The sequence below is a fragment of the Bos indicus x Bos taurus genome, chromosome 10 (genome assembly GCF_003369695.1).
Source record: "Bos indicus x Bos taurus breed Angus x Brahman F1 hybrid chromosome 10, Bos_hybrid_MaternalHap_v2.0, whole genome shotgun sequence".
Taxonomy (NCBI): Eukaryota; Metazoa; Chordata; class Mammalia; order Artiodactyla; family Bovidae; genus Bos; species Bos indicus x Bos taurus.
In genome coordinates, this window is record NC_040085.1 from 1,894,790 (window position 1) to 1,902,850 (window position 8,061).

The window sequence follows — 8,061 nt, forward strand, 5'->3', positions numbered from 1 at the left end:
TCATGTGTCAACTTGGCTAGGCCATTTGGTTAAATGCATGATATTTGGTTAAATGCATGTCAGGATGTAGCTGGTGGAGGTGTTTTTTAGATGAGATTAACTGTTAAATCAGTGAAGAAAGTAGATTATCTTCTGTAATACAGATGGACCTCATCCAATCAGCTGAAGTTGCTTCCCTGGTGGCTCAGATGTTAAAGAATCCTCCTGCAGTACGGGAGAACTGGGTTTCATCCCTAGGTTGAAAAGATCCCCTGGAGAAGAGAACAGCTACCCACTCCAGTATTCTGCCCTGGAGAATTCTATGGACAGAGGAGCCTGGCAGGCTATAGTCCATGGGGCTGCAAAGAGTCGGACATGACTGAGCAACTTTCACTTCACTATTTCTTAAGAGAAAACAGATGGGGGACCCCTGAGGGAGGTGGAACATCCTGTTGGTTCTATTTTTCTGGAGATCCCTGACTAACAAGTTAAATACTCTTTTTTTTCATTTATTTTATTTAAATTAAAAAAAATTAAAAAAAAATTTTTATTGAGTATATTGATTTACAATGTTCTGTTAGTTTCAGGTATACAGAAAAGTGATTCAGTTATACATATACCTAGCCTTTTTTTTCAGATTCTTTTCCCATTTAGGTCATTACAGAATGTTGAGTAGAACTCCCTGTTCTATATAGTAGTTCTTCAGTGATTATTTTATGTGTAACAGTGTATATATGTTAATCCCAAGCTCCTAATTTATCCCTTCCCCTTTCTTTTCCCGTTTGGTAACCATAAGTTTGTCTTCTAAGTCTGTGAGTCTTGTTTCTGTGTTGTAAATAAGTTTATTTATTTATTTATTTATTTAGATTCCACACATAAGTGATGTCATATGATGTTTGTCTTTCTCTGGCCGACTTTACTTAGCTTGATAATCTCTAGGTTGTTCCATGTTGCTGCACACAACATTATTTCATTCTTTTTTATGGCTGAGTAGTATTCCAGTGTGTGTGTGTATACATGCGTGCATGTGTGCGGAGTTGCCAAGTTGTGTCTGAGTCTTTGTGACCCCATGGACTGTAGCCCACCAGGATCTTCTGTTCATGGGATTTTCCAGGCAAGAATACTGGAGTGGGTTGCCACTTCCTTCTCCAGGAATATTCCCAACCCAGGGATTGAACCTTTGTCTCCTGCATTGGCAGGCGGGTTCTTTACCACTGAGCCACCAGAGAAGCCCATATATGTACATACACACACATATACATACTATATCTTCTTTCTTTTAATGTTTATTTATATAATTATTTTTGGCTGTGCGGGGTCTTTGTTGCTGTGCACGGGCTTTCTCTCGTTGCTATGAGCAGGAGCTGCTCTCCTGTGTGAGAAAGTGTGAGAGCTTCTCACTGTGGCTTCTCTGTTTGCAGAGCAGGGCCCCGGGGCCTGCAGGCTTCAGTAGTTGCGTTGTGTGGGCTCTTCCCAGACCAGGGATCTGAACCCACGTCCCCTGCAGTGGCAGGCGGATTCTTAACTACTGGACCACCATACCACTACTGGAAGTCCATAGAACGTATCTTCTTTATCTGGATGGACACTTTGATCACTTCCATGTCTTCTCTATTGAGTACAGTGCTGCAGTGAACCCTGGGGTGCATGTATGTTTTCAAATTGTGCTTTCCTCTAAATACTACTTTTTTTTCCCTGAAAATCTTTTCCTTCTATCCAAACTTAATGTACTATAAACAAAGCTGTAGCTAAATCCCTATTTGCTAATGAAGGATCTGAGGTGCTTCTGTATTTTCTCTCTCTGCATAGTCCTCTGTGGCCTCGTGATCGCAAACACACTGACTTCATATACAGGAACACAAAGGCAGAGGAGTGGATGCTCGCAGATTCATCAGCTCCTTCTCCACTTCACCCTGGTCTATTTACCTGAGAACCAGGTGTTGAAGGTGGTAAGGGCCAAAATAAAACCCAGCTCTCGCCCAAATAAACTATCTCTGAAAGTCCAAAATAAGAAAGGCTGCTAGATGTCACTGTCCCATTTTTAGAAGGAACTGTAGAAAGAACAGTCAACAGAAACTTTAAGATTGTGCCTACGTAAATTCCAAGCTATATTCTGTTTATGTGTGTGTATGCTCAGTTGTGTCTGACTCTTTGCAACCCCATGGGCTTTAGCCCTCCAGGCTCCCCTGTCCATGGGATTTCCCAGGCAAGAACAACTGGAGTGGGTTGCCATTCCCTTCTGCAGGGGATCTTTCCGATGCAGTGACTGAATCTGTCTCCCCTGCATTGGCAGGCAGATTCTTTACCACTGAGCCCTGTGGGAAGCCCTATATTCTATTTATAACCAGTGCTAATTAAATGTTATCACCTAACCTTCATGATTAGCAAAGGTTTTCCAGATATTGTCAAATTGCGAGTGAAAGGCTTTTAGCCTCCTTTTTTTTTTTTTCCTCAATGAAACCAATTTGGAAGACTCTTTCAAAGTGATATCTTTAATTGGAAAGTGCTCCATTGTGCAGGGCTGAATAATGTGTTTCCTCAGATCACTGATAACGTGTGCTCTACCCAAGGCTGCAGAAACATCTGGAATGCAACCGTGTGACGAGAGCAGAACATTATGGGGAAAACCTCAGAAGATTCCGTTTTTTAAAAATATAATAAATTTAAGGAATGAAGAAAAGTCAGTGAAATATAAAGCGCAATGGATGGGTTCAAAAGATGGGACAAGCTGAGAAAATCAGTTCTCAAAGAAGTTACGAAGCATGAAGGACAGAATGAGAGGCACTGATGAACACATGATGGGATCACTGCATGATACGTAGGCCTTTTGCTTCTCCTCATTATAAATGATTCAGCTTCTCATAGACTTTGCAGATTTTGGGGGGTTTTTAAAAATCACTTTTAATTGACGTACAGTTGATTTACAATGTTGTGTTAATTTCTGCTGTACAGCAAAGTGATTCAGTTATACGTGTGTACACATTCTTTTTTATATTTTCTTCCATCATGGTTTCTCATAAGATATTGGACACAGTTCTCTGTACTATAAAGTAGGACTTTGCTGTTTATCCATTCTATATACAAAAGCTTACATCTGCTGACCCCGCCCTCCCACTCCGCCCCTCCCCCAATCCCCCTCGGGGACCACAAGTCTGTTCTCTGTATCCGTAAGTCTGTTTCTGCTTCATAGATAGGTTCATGTTTTAGATTCCACATATAAGTGATATCATATGATATTTATCTTTTTCTTCCTGACTCACCTTGCTTAGCATGATAATTTCTAGGTCCATCCATGTTGTTGCAAATGGCATTATTTCATTCTTTTATATGGCTAAGTAGTAGTCCTCTGTGTATATGTAAGAAGAGACATGTATCTTTTTTATCCATTCATCTGTAGATAGACATTTAGGTTATTTCCATGTTTGGGCTATTGTCAATAGTGCTGCTATGAAGATAGGGGGTGCATGTATCTTTTTGAATTGTAATTTTGTCAGATATATGCTGGCAAGTGGGATTGCTGGATTTTACGGTAATTCTACCTTTACTTTGCTGAGGAGCCTCCACAGTGTTTCCCATAGTGGCTGCTCCAAGTTCCTTTCCCACCAGTAGTTTAAGAGGGTTCCCTTTTCTCCACACCTTCTGCAGCATTTGCTATTTGGAGACTTTAATCATGGGCATTCTAACCAGTGTGATATGGTACTTCATTGTAGTTTTGATTTGCATTTCTCTAATGATTAGCAATGTCGAGCATCTTTTCTTGTGCCTATTAAATCTGTGTCTTCTTTGGAGAGATGTCTGTCTAGGTCTTTTGCCCACTTTTGATTGAGTCGTTTGTTTATTTTGCTGTTGAGTTGTATGAGCTATTTGTATATTTTGGAAGTTAAGCCACGTTGGTCACATCGTTTGCAAATATTTTCTCCCATTTCTCAGGTTGTCTTTTCTTTTGGCTTAATCTCCTCTGCTATGCAAAAAGCCTGTAGGTTTGGTTTGTTTCCATTTGTTTATTTTTGCTTTTATTTCTATTTCCTTGGGATATTGACTTAAGAAAACAGTGGTACAATTTATGTCAGAGAATGTTTTGTCTATGATTTCTTCTAAGAAGTTTATGGTATCTTGTCTTATATTTAAGTCTTTAAGCCATTTTGAGTTTATTTTTGTGTGTGGTGAGAAGATGTGTTCTGACTTCATTGATTTACATGTAGCTGTCCAACTTTTCCAGAACCACTTGCTAAAAAGACTATCTTTTCCCCATTGTATATTTTTGCTTCCTGTGTTGAAGATTAATTGACCATAGGTTTGTGGGTTTATTTCTGGGCTCTCTGTTTCATTGATTCATATGTCTGTTTTTGTGCCGATACCATGCTGTTTTTTTTTTTTTAATGGAGGATTGCTCCTTTATAAATATATTTATTTATTTATTTGGCTGTGTCAGGTGTTAGGGCTTCCCTGGTGGCTCAGACGGTAAAGAATCTGCCTACAGTGTAGGAGACCTGGATTCCATCCCGGGGTTGGAAAGATCCTCTGGAGAAGGAAATGACTACCCACTCCAGTATTCTTGCCTGGAGAATCCATGGACAGAGGACCTAGCAGGCTGCAGTCTGTGGAACTGCGGAGAGTCAGACACAGCTGAGCGACTAACACATGGCAGATGTTGGTTGTGGCCTGTGGGATCTTCCTTGCAGCCTGTGGACATCTCTGGTTGCAGTGCATGGGCGTCATCATCTCGCAGCATGTGGGATCTCAGTGTCCCCGCATGGTCTGGTGCAGATTCTTAAAAACTGGACCCCAGAGAAGTCCGCATCCTCCTTTGATTACCGTAGTTTTCTAGAATTGTCTGAAGTCTGGGAGGATTATGCCTCCTGCTTTGTTCTTTTTCCTTAAGATTGCTTTGGCAATTCTGGTGTTTTTTATAGTTTCATATAAATTTGAAGATTATTTGTTCTGCTTCTGTGAAAAATGCTGTGGGTAATTTGATCAGTTCAGTTCAGTTACTCAGTCATGTCTGACTCTTTGTGACCCCATGGACTGCAGCACACCAGGCCTCCCTGTCCATCACCAACTCCCAGAGCCTACTCAAATTCATGTCCATCAATGATGCCATCCAACCATCTCATCCTCTGTCGTCCCCTTCTCCTCCCGCCTTCAATCTTTCCCAGCATCAGGGTCTTTCAAATGAGGCAGTTCTTTGCATCAGGTGGCCAAAGTATTGGAGCTTCAGCTTCAGCATAAGTCCTTCCAATGAATATTCAGGACTGATTTCCTTTAGGATGGACTGGTTAGATCTTGCAGTCCAGGGGACTCTCAAGAGTCTTCTCCAACACCACAGTTCAACAGCATCAATTCTTCAGCACTCAGCTTTCTTCACAGTCCAACTCTCACATCCATACATGACTACTGGAAAAACCATAGCTTTGACTAGATGGACCTTTGTTGGCAAAGTAATGGCTCGGCTTTTTAATATGCTCTCTACGTTGGTCATAGCTTTTCTTCCAAGGAGCAGGTGTCTTTTAATTTCATGACTGCAGTCACCATCTGCAGTGATTTTGGAGCCCCCCCCCCAAATAAAGTCTTGTCAGTTTCCATTGTTTCCCCATCTATTTGCCATGACCGGATGCCATGATCTTAGTTTTCTGAATGTTGAGCTTTAAGCCAACTTTTTCACTCTCCTCTTTCACTTTTATCAAGAGGCTCTTTAGTTCTTCTTTGCTTTCTGCCATAAGGGTGGTGTCATCTGTGTATCTGAGGTTATTCTCCTGGTAATCTTGATTCCCGCTTGTGCTTCATCCAGCCCAGCATTTCTCATGATGTATTCTGCATATAAGTTAAATAAGCAGGGTGACAATATATAGCTTTGACCTACCCATTTCCCAATTTAGAAACAGTCTATCGTTGCATGTCCAGTTCTAACTGTTCCTTCTTGACCTGCATACAGATTTCTCAGGAGGCAGGTCAGGTATTCCCATCTCTTTAAGAATTGCGTTAAATCTGTAGATTGGTTTGGGTATATTGCCATTTTAACAATATTAATTCTTCTAATCCAAGAGCGTGGGATATGTTTCCATTTCTTTGAATCATCTTTACTTTCCTTTATTCATGTTTATAGTTCTGTCTGCAATGCAGGAGACCCAGGTTTGATCCCTGGGTCAGGAAGATCCCCTGGAGAAGGGAATGGCTACCCACTCCAGTGTTCTTGCCTGGAGAACTGCATGGACAGAGGAGCCTGATGGGCTGTGGTCCATGGGGTTGCAAGGAGCAGGACACAACTGAGTCACAAAAGCTTTCACTTTCATATAAGTCTTTGATCACCTTGGTCAGATTTATTTCTAAGTAGCTTTTCTTTTTTTTTTGGTGAGATTTTTTTCACACTCCCTTCCTATTCATTAAGAGTGTAAAGAAATGCAACCAATTTCTATAAATCTTGTACCTTGCTAAATTCATTTATCAGTTCTAGTAGTTTTTTGTGTGGAATCTTTAGGGGTTTCTATATATAGTATCATGTCAACTTCACAGGTTTTTAAAATAATTCTCTCAAATATTACTGTTTCATAAAGATGCTATGAATAACTGATCACTTCTAGTAAATGAATGTTCATTGGAAGGACTGATGCTAAAGCTGAAACTCCAATACTTTGGCCACCTCATGCGAAGAGTTGCCTCATTGGAAAAGACTGTGATGCTGGGTGGGATTGGGAGCAAGAGGAGAAGGGGACAACAGAGGATGAGATGGCTGGATGGCATCACTGACTTGATGGACATGAGTTTGAGTGAACTCCGGGAGTTGGTGATAGACAGGGAGGCCTGGCATGCTGAGATTCATGGGGTCACAAAGAATCGGACATGACTGAGTGACTGAACTGAACTGAACTGAATAAATGAATGTAGAAGAACAAAATTAGTGATTTACAGCAACTCATCTGCTATGGATTGAATGCTTGTGCTGCCCCAAATTTGTATGTTGAAATATGAATCCCCTCTGTGATGGTCCTTTGAGGCCAGGCCTTTGGGTGATGACTGGAATTAGTGCCTTCATAGAAGAGAGCTAACCCCCCCCCCCCGCCCTTTCTGCCATCTGAGGTTACAAAGAAAGGATGGCCATCTGGGAAGTGGCACCTCAACAAGCACCGAGTCCACTGGACTTCCCAGACTACAGAACAGTGAGAGATAAATGCTCGCTGTTTCTAAGCCACATCCTCTCTGATACTTCTGTTATGGTGACCCAAACAGACTGAGTCACTCTCCAGGTCCTGATTCATCTGCTAACTCCCGTTGTAGTCATTTTGTTTTGTTTTTTTCTTAAGTAATCTGGTGAAGTACCTCAATTCCTCATTTTACTTCTTTGTGTATATAGATATTAATTTAACTGATACTCCAATTTTTGTAATAATGCATTCTTTTAGTCCCAGAATTTACCTCAGACTAAATTCTCAGTCTCAGAATTTAGTCCCAGAATTGATCTCTCTACGATAGTAAATCTAACATTTATTCAGTGTTTATTACCTGCTACTAACGATTGTGAAATGGTTTACACTTATTACCTAATTTAACCTTACAACAATCTAAAGAGGTAGGTAGTATTATCTTTATTTCACAAATTAAGGAACTGAGGAGGCAAGAGGTTAAGACATTCACCCAAGGTCATACAGCTACTCATCCATAATGGAAAGCATTTCACATTCCTTGGTCAAGATTAATTCTTGGTTACAATGACTCATCTCGTTCTTAATTATTGATCATTTTTTAAGAGTACCATCTGTTTTACAGTCTCATCTCACTCTTCTATTACTACCCTTCCTCTTCTATCCCCTCCGCCCCTCCCAGATAGGAACGTCCAAAGTCTAGGGGACAATATATAGATAATTCAATGGATTTATTGTTTGCTTTTTGATGGAAGTACTGGGTCATTTCTTCATTTTCATTTCATTATGCATAAGATCTGACTTGTATTTCATATCTCAGGAATGAAGGAAAGCCCTTCACACCTGGTGTTCTAGCTATCCAAACATTTTCGTAATGATCCTTGGGTCAAGGTTTAGACAACGAATTCATTGCTGTGATGAATAGGAAACAACAGCACAGTCTTGT